Raw genomic sequence first — 21,087 nt, 5'->3', positions numbered from 1 at the left:
TGGAAAAGGCTTCATTAAGAAAATAGGTCCTGCCATCTTGGTGCCTTTTCAACATCAATCTCTTGTTCATGTTTCTTTTCACTTCTGCCCCTGAGCAAAATGATTGGATTTACTGACACATTTTAGCAAAGAATATGGTCGAGGCTGTCAAAAGGTTGACTGCTTTGAATAAATGTCCTCTTCCTTTAAATCAAAAGCCAAATGTAGGGGAAAGAAAATCCATAAAAACTAATGAATGAAGACCTCAGAGACCTTCTGAAAGATGACCTGAAAAGGCAAAAATGCCTTGTGAGTTAGGCTCAGAAATGAACTACTCAGGCTCCCAAAAGCTCCCCAGAGGGAATAACTGCCAAATGAACTGAGTGCTTACTCTTTTCTTTTTTCAAACATTGATCATTTCATTTATCCTTCCAAAAATCATGTGAGATTGGTCCTAGTTTTCTCCTAATTTACCAGTGTCACCAATACACAGAAAACTTAATTTATACAAAGTCACACGGTTAGCAAATTTCAGAGCCTGCATTTGAACCCAGTTTGTATGCCTCCATGGGTGGTGCTTTTTAACACCATATTCAATTCTCTCACTGAAGAAGCTATTAAAGGAGTCTATCATGACAATTCCAGGGGAAGGGCCACAATTAACTTTAGGGTTAGTCCAAGGCTGGTCTAACTGGCATACTCCCATCTTCAGCCACAACACATCCTCCCCTGGAGGGAGACCCAGAACTTTATTCAGCTCTGTGTCTGGTTCCCACATATGAATTTGGTGACTTCAAGAATTTTTTCTACCTAGCTCTTGGACAGTGATCACACTGGAAAAAAGCAGAAAAACTAGATCAAACTAACATGTTAGTGGCAAATAATGGTCCAATGAAGCAGTATAATGCGATGAGTAACATGCAGATGCTGATGTCAAAGTACTTGGGTTTGAATCATGGCTCTGCTATTTATCAGCTACATGATTTTCATAAATTCCTTAGTTTCTCTATGCCTCAGTTTTCTCATCTATGAAGTGGGGATAATAATAGGATCTTTCTCACAAGACTGTTGTAAGGATTAAATGAGTTAACATATGTAAAGCACTTAGAACAGTGTCCTGCTCATGATACATGCTCTATTAGTTTTAGCTATGATTATTATCCCACTATCAGGGCTATCATTATTTGATTATGGGACACTTATAGAGCTAAAGAAATAAATCTCAAAAAGTAGAATTTCAGATTGCAAGCACTCTAAAGGAAAGCAGAAAAACAGGAATTACTCTGTAATTAAAGACCATGTGGAAAGGGAGACCCTAACCAAATACTGTCAAGTGGTTAATACTTTCCTTTCTGCTGCTGCCCTGCTTCTTGAGTCCTACTCTGTAGCTGTGGATGTGACTTAACGAGATTTTTTTCCACCCACCTCAGCTCTTTTGTGTTCTTAACCTTGCTCCCTGATTGATTCTTAATACTTTATTCATTTGGCATAACTGACCTTTCTCAGTTAGGAGGGTGGCTCTTCATTCTACAGCTACTCTTCATTAGCTTTTTGCCCTTTAAAGTAGAAGTTTGCATTATTGCTATTTTAAAATAGGCCCAAGTTTTCTAATTAAGCACCACAAATCTCCTGAAGTGTTTTACAGCATGGTCTCAGAACAGACTGCTTGCTTCTAAAGGGGACACATCTTTCTACAGAAAATAACAAGATATCCTCCTCTGAAAGTCCCCTCCAGCCTTGCAAATTCAACGATTCTCACATCAAATTTACCTTCCTGCCAGACGAGTCCCCTTCCCTTCTCACTGGCCCCTGGCATACCACATCTGAACTGCAAGCCTTACTATGGAGCAGTGGTTAAGAGGCTTACAGGGCTTTAGAGTCAGACAGACCTGGATTTGAGTTATTTACTAGTGGTGTGACCTTTGACCCATTACTAACTAGAACTCATCTGAGCCTCAATTTCCTTTTCTATGAAATGGGGATAATAATATCTACCTCCTTTTAAGGCATCTGAGGATTAAACGAGATGAAGCATGAAAAACCTTCAGCATATAGTGCCTGGCACATAATAGTAGCTAACATTTACTGAGGTTTGCTATGTGCCAGGCAGTGTTCTAGCACTTTTTACATGTAGTTACTTATTTAATCCTCATAATTCTATGGCATAGAAGATGTGGCACATATATACAATGGAGTATTACTCAGCCATCATTATTATACTCATTTTGCGGATGAGAAGATTCAGGCATAGAAAGTTTAAATTATTTGCACAAGGTCACAAAGAAGAACTGGTGTTCAAGTCAAGGCAGCTTAGCTCCAGAAGCCATGCCCTTATCCTAACCACCCCACTCCTCCACCTTCCATGCTGTCTGCACTCAGAAGTCTCAACACCACTTTCAACAAATGATGGCACTTAGTGAATGCTGAAGGCCATGTGCCAGAGACTCTGTACTGAAAGCTTTGAATGCACGATGTTAATTAATCCTAAACCTTTTGAGATATGAATGCTTTTTTCCATTCTATAGATAAAGAAACTGAGGCTCAGAGAGGTAAAGAAACTTACTTAAAGTGACCCAGCTAGGAAGTGACAGTCAGATTCCAATCCTAGATCTGTGTGGCTTTAAAAACCCTGTGCTCCTAGGCACTACTATTCACCTTCCTGAAAGCTCTTTCCTCATATGATAGGGGGTAAAGAGTGTTCCTATTTTTAAGGTTATTGTGTAGTTTGTTATAACCAGATGGTGATTGTCCATAGATGTTGAAACTGGTTTTGTTAAATGGAATGTTTCTTTTGTCATGAGATTTCACCTGGGTACAGAAATGCCAGGGTGGCACACTTAGGTCCGGGAGAGCATCACACCTAATGCCTTCAACTGTGAATATTAATTTTAGACTCTAAATGGCCACATGGATCCTGGAAGACAAAAGTCTTAGAAACAGTCCTTAATACCTTATTCTTACTTAATTGTTTCAACTTAAAGTACACTCTTTTCAAAGACTATATGGTGTGTGAAATAGACATGCTATACTGTTAAGTGACCAAAGAAGAAATTACAAACAATCATGCCACTCTTCTACTCAAAAGCCCTATAGAATTCAAATCAACACATTCAGATTGACATTAAAGAGACTTCACCTTAACAGCCTGACTTATCTCCTCAACGTGAAACCTAGATTCCAAGCAAACCTTACTATTTACTGCTACTGAGTGCATCTTTGCAACTCTGGCCTCTGGATCGTTCCTATTGCTTTCGCCCTCCTCCGTGGTCATCCATCCAGGCCCAGCTTAACATCCGTGTCCCAGATGAACCCCAACTTACAATGACCCCTTTGCTTCTAAATTTACAGCTCGGAGTCAATTTCCCTACAGAAAATAATGTTAGACATGATCATTCATTCAGGGCTAGCGTACCAAACAAACTATTTAACTCACAAATTGTGAATTTTTTGACTTCTTTCAAGAACATGTCTGCATAATCATGATTTTTAAATTGTTTAATGATTGAAAATCTTGTCTCCCAAACAATATCATAAACTCCTCATGGGCAGGAAACATGTATGTCTCCAATTCTTTTTTTTTTCTTAAGTGTTTATAGCTTCAACCTCAGTTCTAGGTACACAAGAGGTTTTTATTAAATGCTTAATGAATAAGTGAACGAAACAAAGTACTGCTATGTGCAAACATCTAAAAGGCACAGTCAAAAGCAATTAATCATAAGGATGAGTAGTCTCAGAACAAACAAAGTAAATTAAGCAGTTGGCTGGGGGCAATTTGGTCTATACCAATTCCTGCCAAACCTTCAAAATGTTCAAACTTTCAAGGATTTATTTTCTGATCTTGTTCCTTTCAAAAGATTGATCTCAAAACAGCTCAGGCTTCTGACAATTTTTTAGTCATTGTTAATCTCATGCTCTCTCCTATACATGAATCACTCAATTCTTCCACCTTATCCTTTTGTCTCTGAAAGCCCCGCTTGTTCTCCTTAATCTCATCAGAGTATCAAGTTAGCTCCCATTGTGCTGTTCTTATCTCTTTTCTGCAAACCCTAACTGATGTGGACTACTGTTGTTCCATTCTGGTTTTTGCTCTCTCTCGGACCAAATATTTCACAGCAGTTCCACGGCTTAGAGTGGGTGCCTCACTGAATCTTGACTCTACTTCTTTACCCCTGAGGAACTATGATCACTGATAGACACAGTTGGCCTATGCATCGGTTACCTCTGTGTTACTGAAGGGCCTTTTTTTAAAAAGCTCACTGCCCTTCACATACTCCTTCTTTACAGCCTGGGATACAGAAAGAAAGTGGCATTTTGCATTACTCATTTCTCTAAGTTAAGCCTCAAGAGAGCCCCATTGTCTTCAGGTATACCCTACTTCCTCCAAGCAGGCACCAAACATCATCATGCCACCTCCTAACTGCCAATCCATTTTCTCTTCAATGAATGGCACAGGCCTGCCTGCTAGCTGTCTAGATGAGGACTTAGTCCTCGAAAGACAGAAAAAAAGAATGAAATTATAGGCTAATGCAGTTATAGCAACTGAAACCGTTGCCCAAACTCTATAACCTCTCTACTTCCCATCAAAATTTACCTGTTCTATGTCTCTCTCCCTAGGAGTCCTGCTGGATAATGCTGCTGTCATGAAAATTAATCTGTGCAAGGCTTCCCTGGTGGCGCAGTGGTTGAGAGTCCGCCTGCCAATGCAGGGGATACGGGTTCGTGCCCCAGTCCGGGAAGATCCCACGTGCCGCGGAGTGGCTGGGCCCGTGAGCCATGGCCGCTGAGCCTGCACGTCCGGAGCCTGTGCTCCACAACGGGAGAGGCCACAACAGTGAGAGGCCCGCGTACCACAAAAAAGAAAAAAATAATAATCTGTGCAAAAGCACTAATGGCTAATACCTCTTAAAGTACTCCACTCCTGCTTATGTTTATCAAAATAGTCATTTGTTTTCAACAGAATTGAAAAACCGAACTCCAGATACGTAACTACATTTTTCAATTAGTAAATGTTTTGTGGTTTTGCAATATTGTAGAAAGAACTTTAATTCATCATTAGTAATTTAAAAAAAAAAAGATCATCCAAACCAGTCATGGCACCTCAAGAGATTCCAATGTGCCTAGCCAACAGGTTGATTCTTTCACTTTCCAACTGGTAGATGTGATCCCAATGGATGTGGTTAAACTTTCTCACCTAAAGGTGGACTTTCCCAACAGAGTTTTTCCAGAGTATCAGAAAAAGGGGACTTGATTAGATCAAAAGATGAAAGGGAGTGGGTCCTCTCTAAGGATACTGCCAAGAATTTGATTTGAATGATATTATAAATGATCTCGCCTAGCATTCTAATTATCCTTCTTCATAATTAATCCTGCTCACGCCACAAAACTATGCACGATTATGTTTTTCCCTGGAGGAACACCATGCTTCAAGATTACTGCAATATGTAGCTGGAAGTGAACTGGACAATCAGAGGAAGAGAAAAGTGTGCTCCAGAGTTCAACTGACTGTAAATGATGCTTAGACGATTGGTTCAATGCACTTGTTTTTTCTTTTTTCTTTTTTAACATCTTTATTGGAGTATAATTGCTTTACAATGGTGTGTTAGTTTCTGCTTTATAACAAAGTGAGTCAGCTATACATATACATATATCCCCATATCTCCACCCTCTTGCATCTCCCTCCCACCCTCCCTATCCCACCCCTCTAGGTGGTCACAAAGCCTAGGGGCAGGACAGGAATAAAGACGCAGATGTAGAGAATGGACTTGAATGCACTTGGTTTTAAAACAAATCATCTTGCAGCTTGGGATTAAAGTAAGGCAACTAAGTGAAAAATCACAGGAGCAAATTCTATGTCTATATCTGGGAGATAGGCTTGCAAGGCAAAGACACCTGAGGTCAAGCCCAGCCTCTATCAAGTGTGTGACCCTAAAATTTTTATTTAACTTGGTTGAACTTCAGTTTTTTCAACTGAAAAACAGGCATAACAGTATCTACCTCACAGAATTAAGTATTATTGAGTATTAAATTGCATAATGGATATAACAAGTCTGGTACATATGGGAAGTACTTAATAAGGACTAATCCCCCTCTTCTTTTTCCCTGATGTAAAGTGTCTGTTTCAGCAAAAGTGTTAGAAACTTGGACTATTAGAGCAAGGGGAAATTGAGAGTTCATCTTATTCAATTACCTCATTTTTGCAGATGAGAAAACAAAAGTTCAGAATATTTGAGTATGCCATAGTGAGTTGTATTATAAAATAGGAATGGGGCTACGAATTCCCACCTCAGTATACTGAGGAAGTCTATAATTCCCTCTGCATTAACCATTCCTGTCCAGATCAGGAACATGGAAAGGAGGTATTCTTCTCCAATCTTTTCTTAGATTTTCTACTTAAACCAGGTTTATAGTTTAAATGGATAATTACTCATCTGCAGCTCACAAATTCCATAGCTATTTGCTAAGTGAATTTCCTAAACAGCTCTTAGAATTACTTAGGACAGGATTAGACTCAAGTGGATACAGTGAGGTCTCAGGATTCCAGAGACAGGAAATATCATGGAAATGGAACTGACAGAACCTGAAACTGCCTTCAAGTGGCAGAAGGTAGTGGGAGGAAGATGTCTGAGGTTTGGAGCTTATATGACTGGGAAAATGATGATGCTAACAGACATTTGGAAGTCGAGAACAGGAGTGGATTCACAGTGGAGATAGAGAAGATGAGTTCATTTTTGGACATGTTGTGTTTGAGGTGCCAGTGGAACATTCAGGCAGTGATGCCTGGGAGGCAGAGTTACAGCTAGTCTTTTTGGAGCTTTTATGTGAATATTTAACAAGGCGATCTCTCCAAGTAGACAGTCCTGAGCACAAGACTTGGTCAGTGGACAGTTAGCACCTTCATGTGAACAAAAAGCACCCCTTTACTCAGTCTAATGCAGCCTGGTACAGGACTTGGTGAGCAGAGCACCAAGCTAGATTAAGGCCCCCACTTCCTCCAGAACCATTTGCAGTTGCTCTGCCAGTAGCCAACTGAAGATGTGAGTCTGAAGTTCAGGGGACATATCTGGGCTGGATAGAGAGATTTGGGAGTCATGACCTTATAGTTGAGAGCTGACTCTCTGCTCAAAGAGAGTATATATAAAGACAAAGAAGAATGGCCTTATGGCCTTGGGTGTTTGAGGGTTTCAGGAGGTTGTTTATCATTCACTAATTGTTTTGGTTCTTTCCTTCATTGACAGAACAAGTCATATATATACATGGGGGAAAATCCTTCCAGGAAGAAGTAACAACAAGGAAAAGACCCATAAGCAGGAATATGACTGACATATTCTAGAAAGAGTCAGGAGACTTGTGTGGCTAGAGCAAAGTAAACAAAAGGGGAGTATGGTTGGAGATGAGATCAGAGTAGGTAAAGGATGGGGATCACTGCCATGTTAGATAGGATCTTACAGGCCATTATAAAAACTTTGCTTCTCCTCTAAGTGAAATGGAAGCCATTGGAGGGTGTTGAATGGAGGAGTGATATGACTTGACTTAGGTTTCAAAAGGTTCACTCATACTTCTGTGTGGAAAATAAAATGTAGGGGTATAGGGCAGAAGCAGGGAGTCTAGTTAGAGGAGGCTTCTGTAATGATCCAGGCTTGAAATCATGTTGCCTGGACCAGGATGGCAATGGAAATTGTGAGAAGTGGTTAAATTCTATATATATATTCTGAAGGTAAGGCTAACATGGTTTCCTTAAATATTGCATGTAGAGGGAGACCAAAAGAGAGAGAGGAGATTCGAGGATGGAGTTGACATTTACTGAGATGGGAAAGGCTATGGAAGAAACAGGTTTGGAGGTGAAGAACAGGAATTCTGTTTTGGAAGTATGAGTCTTCAAGTTAGAGAAGAGGTCTGGGCTGGGGATATCAAATTGGGGGTCATAATTTTATACTTAGTATTTAAAGCCATGAATCTGGATGAGATCACTAAGGGAATGAGTAGAGACAGAAAAGAGCTGTGAGATGTAACCCTGTGGATCACAGAGGAAGAGGAATCAATAAAGGAGACAGAGAAGGAGCAGCCAGTGAGGTAGGAGGATAACCAGAAGAGTGCCAAGTCCTGGAAGTCAAGTAAAGAAAGTATTTCAAGGAACTAGAGAAAGAAGAACAAACAAAACCCAAAGTTAGTAGAAGGAAAGAAATCATAAAGACCACAGCAGAAATAAATGAAATAGAGACCAAAAAAAAAAATAGAAAAGATCAATGAAACTAAAAGCTAGTTCTTTGAAAAGATAAACAAAATTGATAAACCTTTAGCCAGACTCATCAAGAAAAAAAAAAAGGAGAGGGCCCAAATCAATAAAATCAGAAATGAAGAATGAGAAGTTATAACCAACACCACAGAAATACAAAGGATCATAAGAGACTACTACAAGCAACTATATGCCAATAAATTGGACAACCTAGAAGAAACAGACAAATTCTTAAAAAGGGACAATCTACCTAGACTGAACCAGGAAGAAATATAAAATATGAATAGAACAATTACCAGTATTGAAATTGAATCAGTAATTTAAAAACTCCCAACTAACAGAAGTCCAGGACCAGATGGCTTCACAGGTAAACTCTACCAAACAACTAGAAAAGAGTTAACACCTATCCTTCTGAAACTATTCCAAAAGAATTGCAGAGGAAGGAACACTTCTGAACTCATTCTATGAGGCCACCATCACTCTGATACCCAAACCAGACAAAAATATCACAGAAAAAGAAAATTACAGGCCAATATCACTGATGAACACAGATGCAAAAATCCTCAACAAAATGTTAGCAAACCGAATCAAACAACACATTAAAAGGATCATACTCCATGATCAAGTGGGATTTATCCTAGGGATGCAATAATTTTTCAGTATCTACAAATCAATCATTGTGATACACCACATTAATAAATTGAAGAATAAAAACCATATGATCATCTCAATAGATGCAGAAAAGGCTTTTGACAAAATTCAACATCGATTTATGATAAAAACTCCCCGGAGTGAGCACAGAGGGAACCTACCTCAACATAAATAAAGGCCATATATGACAAATCCACAGTTAACATCATATTCAATGGTGAAAAGCTGAAAGCATTTTCTCTAAGATCAGAAACAAGACAAAGATGCCCACTCTTGTTACTTTTATTCAACACAGTATTGGAAGTCCTAGCCACAGCAGTCAGACAAGGAAAAGAAATAAAAGGAATACAAAGGAAGGAAGAAGTAAAACTGGAAAGGAAGAAGTAAAACTGTCACTCCTTGCAGATAACATGATACCATACATAGAAAATCCTAAAGACACCACCAGAAAACTACTAGAGCTCATCAATTAATTCAGTAAAGTTGCAGGATACAAAATTAATATACAGAAATATCTTGCATTTATGTACACTAACAATGAACTATCAGAAACAGAAATTAAGGAAACAATCCCATTTACTATCACATCAAAAAGAATAAAATACCTAGGAATAAACCTACCTAAGGAGGTAAAAGACCTGTACTCTGAAAACTGTAAGATACTGATGAAGTAAATTGATTAACCAAATAGCTAATAGCCAGAAAAATCTTGAAAAAGAAGAACAGAGCTGGAGGAATCAGGCTCCCTGACTTCAGACTATGCTACAAAGCTACAGTCATCAAAACAGTATGGTACTGCACAAAACAGAAATATAGATCAATGGAACAGTATAGAGAGCCCCGAAATAAACCCATGCACATATGGCCAATTAATCTATTATATGACAAAGGAGGCAAGAATATACAATGGAGAAAAGACCACCTCTTCAATAAGTGGTGCTGGGAAAACTGGACAGCTATATGTGAAAGAATGATATTAGAACATTCTCTAACACCATATACAAAAATAAACTCACAGTGGATTAAAGACCTAAATGTAAGACCAGAAGCCATAAAACTCCTAGAGGAAAACATAGGCAGAACATTCTTTGACATAAGTTGTAGCAATATTTTCTTAGATCAGTCTCCCAAGGCAAAATAAATAAAAGCAAAAATAAACAAATGGGACCAAATTAAACTTAAAAGCTTTTGCACAGCAAAGGAAACCATTGACAAAATAAAAAGACAACCTACTGAATGGGAGAAAATATTTGCAAATGATAGGACTGATAAGGGGTTAATATCCAAAATATATAAACAGCTCATACAACTCAACATCAAAAAAAAAAAACCTGATTAAAAATAGATAGCTAGGGCTTCCCTGGTGGTGCAGTGGTTGGGAGTCCGCCTTCCGATGCAGGGGACACGGGTTCGTGCCCCGGTCCGGGAGGATCCCACGTGCCGCGGAGCGGCTGGGCCCGTGGGCCATGGCCGCTGGGCCTGTGCGTCCGGAGCCTGTGCTCCACGGCGGGAGAGGCCACAGCAGTGAGAGGCCCGCGTACCGCAAAAGAAAAAAAAAAAAAAAAGATAGCTAGTGGGAAGCAGCCACACAGCACAGGGAGATCAGCTCAGTGCTTTGTGACCACCTGGAGAGGTGGGATAGGGAGGGTGGGAGGGAGACACAAGAGGGAGGAGATATGGAGATATATGTATATGTATAGCTAATTCACTCTGTTATAAAGAAGAAACTAACACACCATTGTAAAGCAATTATACTCCAATAAAGATGTTAAAAAAAATTGGACAGAAGACCTGAATAGACATTTTTCCAAAGAGGAGTTCAGATGGCCAACAAGCGCATGAAAAGATGCTCAATATTGCTAATCATCAAGGAAATGCAAATCAAAACCAAAGTGAGATATCACCTCACACCTATCAGAATGGCTATCATCAAAAAGAATACAAATAACAAATGTTGGCAAGGATGTGGAGAAAAGGGAACCCTAGTACACAGTTGATGGGAATGTAAATTGATGCAGCCACTATGGAAAACAGTATGGGGGTTTCTCAAAAGACTAAAAATAGAACTACCATATGACCTAGCAATTCCACTCCTGTGTATATATCCCAAAAAAACCGAAAACACTAATTCGAAAAGATCCACATAGCCCAATGTTCATAGCAGCATTATTTACAACTGCCGAGATAATGGAAGCAATCTAAGTGTCCATCAACAGATGGATGGATAAAGATGTGATACATAAATAAATACACACACACACAAACACACTGTAATACTACTCAGCCATAAAAAAGAATGAAATTTTGCCATTTGCAACAACATGGATGGATTTGGAGGGAGTTTTGTCAACTGAAATAAGTCAGAGAAAGACAAGTACTGTATGTTATCACTTACATGTGGACTCTAAAAAATACAACAAACTAGTGACTATAACAACAAAAAACAGACTCACAGATATAGAGAACAAAATAGTGATTACCAATGGGGAGAGGGAAGGGGGAGGGGAAAAATAGGAGTAGGGGAGTTAGAGGTACAAATTACTATGTATAAAATAAATAAGTTCCAAGCATATATTGTACAGCACAGGGAATACAGCCAATACTTTACAATAACTATAAATGGAGTATAACCTTTAAAAATTGGGAATCACTATCTTGTACACGGTAACATATAATACTGTACATCAACTATACTTCAATGAAAAAATACTAAACTTAAAAAATAAATATATCAACTATACTTCAACTTTTTTAAAAAGGAAAGCATTTCAGGAAGTATATTCATTGTATTAATTGCTGCTGATAGGTCTAGCAAGGTAAGGAATAGGAACTGTCATTTATCTAACAAACTAGAGGTCATTGGTGACTTTTACAAAGAGCAATTTGGGTGGAGTGATGGAGGCAAAAGCCTGATTGGAGTGAGCTCAAAAGAGCATAGGAGACAACAAGGAGAGACAACTCTTTTGAGGAGTTTTGCTAAGAAGGTGAGCTGAAAAATGAGGCCATAGATATAGAGTCAGGTGGAGTCAACAGGAGGATATATTTTTTTAAGATGTAAGCAGTAACAGTATGTCTATACAGTGGTAGGAATGAACCAGTATAGAGTGAAAACCACTGATGCAGAAGATCAAGGGGAGAAATGCTAGAGCAATAGCCTTGAGTAACCTAGAGGTGTTGGGATGTAGTGTAGAAATGGGGTAGTTGGCCTTAGATAGGAGCAGAGATTGTTCTCCCATAGTAACAAGAGAGAAGAGAAATAATATGGGTATATATGCAAGTAGGTGGGTAGATATGGGAGTCTGTGGGAGTTCTCTTCTGACTGCTTCAGAAGGTCAGCTGCTGTGAGGGGGCTTGAGGGAGGGAGTGTTGGGATGTTGAACAAGAAAGAACAGTATAAAGAGTGAGAGAGTGAATGAACCATGGAAATGTATAGGAGTGGCAGTCAGTACCAAGGGCCCAGCTGAGATTAGTGGTTGTGAATATGAAGTGAAATCAGTTAACACAAAGCTTCCTCTGTATTCCATCCAGCTCTCTAGGCTTCACCCTTATTCCTTTCTCCTCAGCTTCACAAGAGAGAGGCCTGGTTCGTATCCTCAAATCCAAACCATCTCCCTTTCTGCTTCTTAGTTTATCTCTTCCGCATAGCTCAAGCTGAAAGAGAAGCAGCAGGTTTGAAGTGGGAAGTCAGATTGTGGACAGGGTGAATTTGCGGCACCTATAGGACATCCAAGTGGTTTCAGATCCAGAGCTTGGGTCAGAGCTCTGGACTGCAGGCACAGATTTGAGAAGTACCACTCAAGGCTGAGAGAATGGATGAGGTTATGCAGGGGAAGAAGGGAAGATAAAGGAAGGGGAGAGCGTTCAGAATAGAGCCGTGGGGCCTGACTACCCTGCAAGGAGAGGAAGGTTTACTAGGCAAGTGAACAGAGGGCAAGTGTCCTGCCTTTCACCTGACTGCCATTAGCCAGGCAATGTTTGAAGAAACACAAGTAGAACCCACCATATTTCGTCTGTTTTTCACTCCGCCATGAGCTGGTTGCTGCCTCACTGCTTGACTAATTCTCCTGTCCCTGAGGATCTCAAAGGACAGAGTGTTCCACATGCAGTACCAGCTTGCATCACGGATGCTGGGTAAAGAGGAGGAAAACCAATTAAAGCCCCCATATGTCCAGGTTTCAGAGGGTCCCTCCCTTTCTGTCTTCTTCTGAGTCAAGGTCTGGCCCTGGGAATTAACATCCCTTCACATCTGCACGCTTTTCACTTTGCAAAGAGCTTTCATGATTGTCATCCAAACTGTTCCTTAGAGAACCTCTGTGAAGTAGGCAGAACAAAACTTATGACCTTCGCTCCCCAGGTGAGAACCCTGAGGCCCAGGCAAGCAGGGAGGCTGGCACGGGGTCATCTGGCCGGTTGGTGGCAGAACTGCCTCCGGGGTGCAGGTGCCCCGTCCCCAGCAGGGCGCTGCCGAGAGGGCTGCTACCGGGTGGCTTGGGTTGCTGCTCCCTGTGCTCCGGAGAAGCCGGGAACCGTGACTCCAAGACCTGCCTTGGCAATTGCTGAAAACTAGGACCTCTGGAGCTGAGCCCAGACTAAGCCGTATGCCTACTGCTGAGCCGATGCTTATGGGGGCCTTGAACAGGGGTCCGGCATAGCCCCTGCCCTCAAAAACATGACAACCTGAATGGAGAGACTAGGCTTGGACACCAAGGCCGAAGGCAATTCAAGGGCTTCACTCTTTTCCGCTAACCAGTCTGTTACCAGGGACCATGACGCAGAGACACCTTCTGCATTCACCTTTCTCCTGCCCCAGCCCTGTGGAATGATGGGTAGCAAGGGCTAAGGGTGAAGGATGGGGAATAGGGGGGAAGAAACAAAAAACTAGAGTTTCCGCTGGGTGTCAGGCACAGTGTGGAATATATATGTTATACATATGTCAGCTATATGATGTTTATTTTACACACACACACACACACACACACACACAATCTCCATGGATTAACCTTCTTAGCTAACTCTCATCCATGTAAAGAGCTTAAAACAGTGTCTGGCACTTACAGAACACTGAATGAATGTTAACCATTCTTCCTCATCATCATCATTATTACCTTCAGGCATATTTCAAAGTTTTGGGACTTGTAGTATGTATAGAGCTGTTTACAGAGGGAGATAGGAAGGCTTTGAACATGAATTGGAGCTACCTCAATAACCCAGCTGAGACCTAGAGCCAAAGAAATTGCTGAGCTTTGCTTGGTGATAATGCATCTCTCTACACACTAGCCTAAAAATCCCAAACTGTTAGGGTTGTTGAAATTCCAAATATTTAATAGTATTAGTAGTAGTTTTTATTTTTCCCCATATTCTCTCCTGGGCACCATAGTTTCAGCCAGACACCTGACAGTCATAAATCTTACTCTGCCACCTCTCCTATCACTGTCTACAGATGCTTAAGCCTCTTACTTCACTGAGAAAATCAAGGCCATCAGGGGAGACTTTCCAATGCAGCAACCAGCCCCACTGTTGCCTCCTTTTCTGTAGTCCCAGAGAATGAGCTGTCACTCTTCCTGTTCAAGGTTAACTCATCTACTTGGATCCTATTGCCCCCTCTTCTCAGGGACACTGATTGCTTAAAGCATCCTCTCCCTCTCCTTATCCTCAACCTTACTTTCTCCTACTGATTCTTTTTCCACAGCATAGGAAGGCTCAAGGCTCTCCTACCTTAAACAAAATTAAAAACATTCTTAAACTTGCAATCCTTTTTAGCTGGCATCCTCTTATTCCTTTTCCTTCCCAGCTAAATTCTTTGAAACGATAGCCTACACTCACCATTTTAACTCTCTGATCTCTCATTAATACCTCTACTTACTGCAAATTGTCTTCCTCTCTCATAATTCCACTAAAACTGCTCTCCCTGAAGTCACCAATGATCTCCATAATTCCAAATTCAATGGATACTCTTCTGTCATTTTCTTAAATTGATCTCTATGTTCCCTTTGATATTACTGACTATTCCCTGGAAAACTTCTCTCTTTGACTTCTTTGAAATCATTCTCTCCCCATTTCTCTCCTTTTCTTGCCATTCATCCCTGGTCTCCTAGTCTGGAATCTCTTTCTCTGCTCAAACCTCAAATATTGTTGTGCTCCAAGGTTTCTACTTTACTACTCCCTGGGTGATCACCTCTGTACCCAAGGCCTCAGACCCTGTGCTTCTCTCTACCACTGCATTTAGCCCCATCTTCCTATTCATCTGCAATCTTCTTGAGAGTAGAACCCATGCCCTGTTCATTCGTGTATCCTCAGTGCTTTGCACAGTGCCTGATATGTTATGGACATTCCATTACTATTTGTTTCATAAATGAATTAAAACTAAAGCTTGACCTTACTTATGCCTTATCAAATTGTAAGTCCCCCAGGATCAGTTGCCAGGGTTACAACTTATACTTTAGATCAAGTAACCACTCGATATTCTGAGTGAAGCTATATAAGCCCATTAGCCTGCTCATGCTCCAAAACAAAGTTCCTTACCTAAAAGTATCAATAGATATTCATGGGGTTCTTTATGCTCCTGAGGCCCAAATCTGCAAAAGCTTTCTGAGATTGTGCTTAGATTTAGTACAATGTAAGTAAGATAATGTATATGTATAGTTGTATTGAGGCAAGAAAGACAGAGCTTAGATAAATGGGAAAGGAGAGGTCTTATATATAGATGCTCATTTCCTTCAGACTTGCAGGTGGTCATTTGGATGGATATATAAAGCTAGTAACACTGAAGTCAGGATATAAGAAGGATGGTGATTGTGTTAATTTGGCTATTAGTGTATGAAGTTTGGCATTAAGGAAATTTGCCTTTAGAAGACCAAACCCTCCCTTTCAGAACCACTGTCAACACTCTGTAGTAACATTTCCCCAATATAATACCCCCTTCTCCAGACATTCAAGGCCTTCCTCTTATAAAAGTTAGCCAGCTAACACAAGTCTTTCCTTTTGAATTAATTGCACATCACTGCAATCTTTTTCCTGTGGACTTACTTCTCAATTGCAGAATAAAGGGCCAACATGATCTGACAGAGAAGGATTCCAAAGGGTGGTGGGACCAGCTTGGAACCCCCCAAATCATAGAACATGTACCAGTCTTAAAAGCTATACTTGCTTCCAAGACCCAGATCCATTTCCTGTAAGGGACTCCAATGAGCTGGTGCTGATATGCATGAATGGGTTAGATACTGCAGCCAACAGTCCTAGATAAATTGTTCTTCCTTCTAGCCAATTATGATTCTGTATCCTACTGTAAAAGCCCCAGAGCTTTCCATCCAGTTGGGTCAAAAGTTGAGATTTTCTCTATCTCAAACTTGAAGAATTGGCCTCATCAGAACCAAAAACTCAGACCACTAGGAATAACTGACAAGGTATTCCAAGGCAGAAAGCATCTGCCCAGCTCACCAAAATTTTGTTTATTATCATCTAATGCTAACCACCCTAGAAAATGTTTCCCAACCATAGCTAGAGATTCCACACTATTATCTTCTCAGTAATCAGGGAAGTTTGGGGTGGGTATGGAGAAAATATACTATCTGGTATTTTATTAGGCACTCAGGACAGAAAGATAGAAACACAGAGGAGAGAGTTCCTGAAAACTGCTTCGATTGCTGGTGGTTAGAGAATTAGCCATTCTCATCACTAGCCACCACTTTTTCTTGAAATGGAGATTGGAATTGCTTGCCCTAATTTCCAATGGGGATACCAAGGCATACAGAGTCTAGATACTATGGCAAGGAAGCAGATATCTGGGTAGCACTGTACTGTATACCCCTGGTAGGTTCATTACATAATGTCAAGGAATAAATTCTCAAACAAATATTGAGTGGTTATCATGTATCAGTCACTGTGCAAAGTGCTTTCATACATTATTTCCTTCAATCATTGTAACATATCCAGGAAGTAGCAACTATTATTATCATCACTAATTTACAAATGAAGAAACCATTAACTTTCATATCACTGGAAATTCTAATGGAATAAAAATTCCATTTAGAACATATTAAAGAAAAACATAAAAGATTTCTATGAAGACCGCTTTATTGCTGAGAGGAATAAAACAAAATTTGAGCAAATAGAAAGATACAGTGTTCCTGAATATAAAAACTCAATATTGTAAAATAACAATTCACATATTAGTCTAAAATTTAGTCTATTAATTTAAATGTGATCCAAATGAAAATACTAACAGGACTCTTTGGATTTAGACATAAAGGTATTAAGTTCATGTGGAAAAAGGACCCTTTGGATTTAGACATAAAGGTATTAAGTTCATGTGGAAAAATAAACACGCAAGACTAGCCAGAAAAGTACTGAAAAAAATATTATAAAACTCTGGTAATTACAACAATACAGGATTGGCTAATAAGAAAACAAACTGGTCAATGTAACAGAACAGAGTGCCCAGAAGAGCCCCTGTACACATAGGAGTTTTATACCCTATGGACGGTATTTGAAATCTGTCAGCAAATGAGTTATTCAATAACTGATGTTACTGAATTGATAACTGATTGATAACTCACGTTATCGATTGTTATTACATTGGCTCTCCCTAACCAAAAATACATTCCAGATAGTAGAAGATTTAAATATAAAAAATAAGATAATAAAAATACTAGATGGAAATATGGCAGAGTATTTATAAAATAATCTAATATTGAGTAAGGCCTTTCTAAACAACACACAAAACCTAAGAGTCATGCAGGAAAAGATTGATACATTTGAATACAGAAAAATGTTAAACTTCTGACAGCAAAAACTATCCTAAACATCAAAAGAAAAGTGAAAAAATATTTACAACATAGGGCAAAGGCCTAATTCCATTTATATGTAAAGAGTTCTAAGGGAATTCCCTGGAGGTCCAGTAGTTAGGACTCCACGCTTCCAGTGCAGGGGAACCGAACTGGTGGGGGACCGAAGATCTCACAGGCCATGCAGCGAGGCCAAAAAAAAAAAAAAAGAAAAAAAAAAAGAGTTCTGAGAAATCTGTCAGAAAACACAAACAACTCCATTAAAAATGGACAAACAACATGGACATGCAGTTCCCAGAAATATTTAAAAGTGGCTTTTAAATATATGAATGCTTAACCTCACCCATAATTACATGCATAATATATTTTATTTTTCAGAGCAGTTTTCGGATCACAGCAAAACTGAATAGAAGCTACAGAAACTTCCCATATACCTCCTGTCCCCCGACACATTCACAGCCTCCCCCATTATTGATTGCCATCCCCTACTGGAGTGGCACATTTGTTACAATCAATGAGACTACACTGAGCCATCATAATCACTCAAAGTCCACAGTTTACGTTAGGGTTCACTCTTCCTGTTGTACAATCTATGGGCTTGGAAAAATGTATAATGACATGTATCCATCATTATGGTATCATAGAGTATTTTCACTGCCTTAAAAATCCTCTGTGCTCTGCCTGTTCGTACTCACTCCCCCCTCCCCAACACCCCCGTAACCACTGATCTTTTCACTGTCTCCAAAGCTTGGCTTTTTTCATTATACAGAATGCCTTTGCATTAGACAGATGTATAATAACATGTACCCACCATTGTAATTAAATGCATTTTTTAGTGAGAATATTTTAAACCATCAGAAGAGAAGATTATGAAGAGCTTTATGCTAATCAAATTAAATTTAGGGAAAATTCTCTTCAAACCAACCCATAGAGAAACAGAAAACCTAACAAGCCCTACAATTATTGTTTAAAATTTGAATAAGCAGTTAAAAATCTACTCCTTCAACCAAATTTCAAAAAACAAACCTTCAAAGAACATATCATCTCTAATTTACATAAATGTTACAGAAAAAGTACTCAGTTCTCTAATGAGCCTAGTTTAGTTTTGACATCAAAAGCAGAAAAGAAGAGAATGAAAATGAACAAGTATAAGCCAAACTGAATTATGAACATAGACACATAAACACTAAATAAAATATTACAAAATGAATCCATCTGTGTTACATCATGACCAAGTGTGGTATATCTGAAAACTGAAAGAATGGTTTAGCATTCAAGAAAAAAAAAAGTATTTAATGTCTGTTAACGCTATAAGAGCAAACAGAAAAATAATTTGATGAAATGAAGGAAAAGCTTTTGATAAAAATCAACACCTTTTCAGCATAAAAACACTCCGAAAACTGAAAATAAAAATTAATTTCCTCAAAGTCAAAATTATGGTGATGAAAAGATCAGTGACTGCCAGTCGGGGATGGGGATGAAAAGGCAGAGCACAGAGGACTTTTAAGGCAGTGAAAATGCTCTGTATAATATTATAATGATGAATATATGCCAGTATGCATTTGTCCAAACCCATAAAATGTACAACACCAAGAGTGAATTCTAAGGTAAACTATGGACTTTGGGTGATTATGATGTGTCACTGCAAGTCCCTCCTTGGTAAAAATAAAAAAATGTACCATTCTGGTGAATGATGTTGATAACGGGGGAGGCTATGCATGTGTGGGGTATATTTCTGTGTCTCCCTCTCAATTTTGCTGTAAATTTAAAACTGCTCTAAAAAATAGTCTTTTAAAAAGTTAATTTGCTGAACTTGATAAAAGTTAACTACTGGAAAATGTATAACAACTATAATTGATGATACCTTTGAAATACTTATTTGCCTTAAAGTCAAGAATAAATAAAGAATGCCTACTACCACTGTTTTTATTCAATATTATATTGGGAGACCTGTCCAACACAACTACACAAGGAAAAAAAATCTAGTATTTCAGTATAGAAAAGAAAAAATAAAACTGATGTTATTTAGAGATAATATGATTGCCTACACAGAAAACCCAAGAAAAAACTACAAGTTTTTAAAACTAAAATATTGCTGGGTATACAATTAACGTACAACGGTTGTGCTTTTATGTATCAGCAACAAATAATTTAAAAGTAAAATAACAAATATAGACAGTATTTACAACAGAAAAAGAAGGCTACAAGTATTAAACAATAAATCTGACAACAGAAGTATAAGACTTTTATGGAGAAAATTATAAAATATTATTAAAAGCATAAAATATATAAATAGATGGAGAATTGTCAATGTTCATGTGTCATGTTCATGGATGGGAAAATCAATATCACAAAAATTATAATTTCCTTCAAGTCAATTTATAAACCCAAAATAAAATTCCAACAAAATTTTTCCTTCAAAAGCTTGTCCTAAAATGTCTATTAAAGAATAAAAGGCCAAGAGCAGTCAGGATAATAATGATGAAGGTGATGATGATGATAATGATGATAAATGGAGGATTTACCTACCATGAAATAAATATTGATTATAAAGCAGGGTTTTGTACAGTGGTCCCCCTTTATCTGTGAGGGATGTGTTCCAAGACCCCCAGGGGATGCATGAAACTGCAGATAATGAACCCTATATATATGATGTTTGTTCCTATAATACAGACCTATGTTAAAGTTTATTTATAAATTAAGTTATTGCAAGAGATTAACAGCAATAACATAATAAAATAGAACAATTGTAACAAAAACTATCATTTTTTAAGTGTAGTATCATTACATGGATAGACTAATAGAATGTAACAGAAAACCCAGAAACAGACCCACTTTACATATCTGAGTTTTATATATGAATAGATTTTGTTATAAATCAATTAAGAAAAAATGGGATGAACTATTCAATAAATTTTCGGGGCAAAGAGCTATCTATATGAAAAAAAGACAAAAATTAGATTCATGCTTCATCCTGCTGAATTAAAGAGTTAAGTATGAAAAGCAAAACTTCAAAACTTTCAGAAGGAAAGAGGGGAGAAGAGCTTTGATAGTGGGGTAGAGAAAATGTTTTAAATAAAACACACTGAAAAGCACAGATTAGAAATAAAGAGATGGATGAATTTGACCACATTAAAATTATATTATAAATTTCTTTGTGACTAAAAGACACCATAAAACAAATGAAGAGGCCAGACACAGACTGAGAGAAGATATTTGCAATGCATACAGCCAACAGAGGTTTTTCTTTTTTTAATGAAGAATATATATTCTATAAATTAATAAAGAGAAGGCAAACTACCCAACAGAAAATTGATTAAAGGACATGTACAGGTACTTCACAGACGGTTAATAAACATAGGAAAACATACTTGAGTTCACTAATAATCAGGCAAATGCAAGTTAGGATAATGAGGGACCATTTTGTACCCATCAGTATGG

The sequence above is a fragment of the Hyperoodon ampullatus genome (assembly GCF_949752795.1).
Source record: "Hyperoodon ampullatus genome assembly, chromosome: X".
Taxonomy (NCBI): Eukaryota; Metazoa; Chordata; class Mammalia; order Artiodactyla; family Ziphiidae; genus Hyperoodon; species Hyperoodon ampullatus.
The sequence above is the reverse complement of the archived record's forward strand: the minus strand, read 5'-3'. Positions refer to the sequence as shown.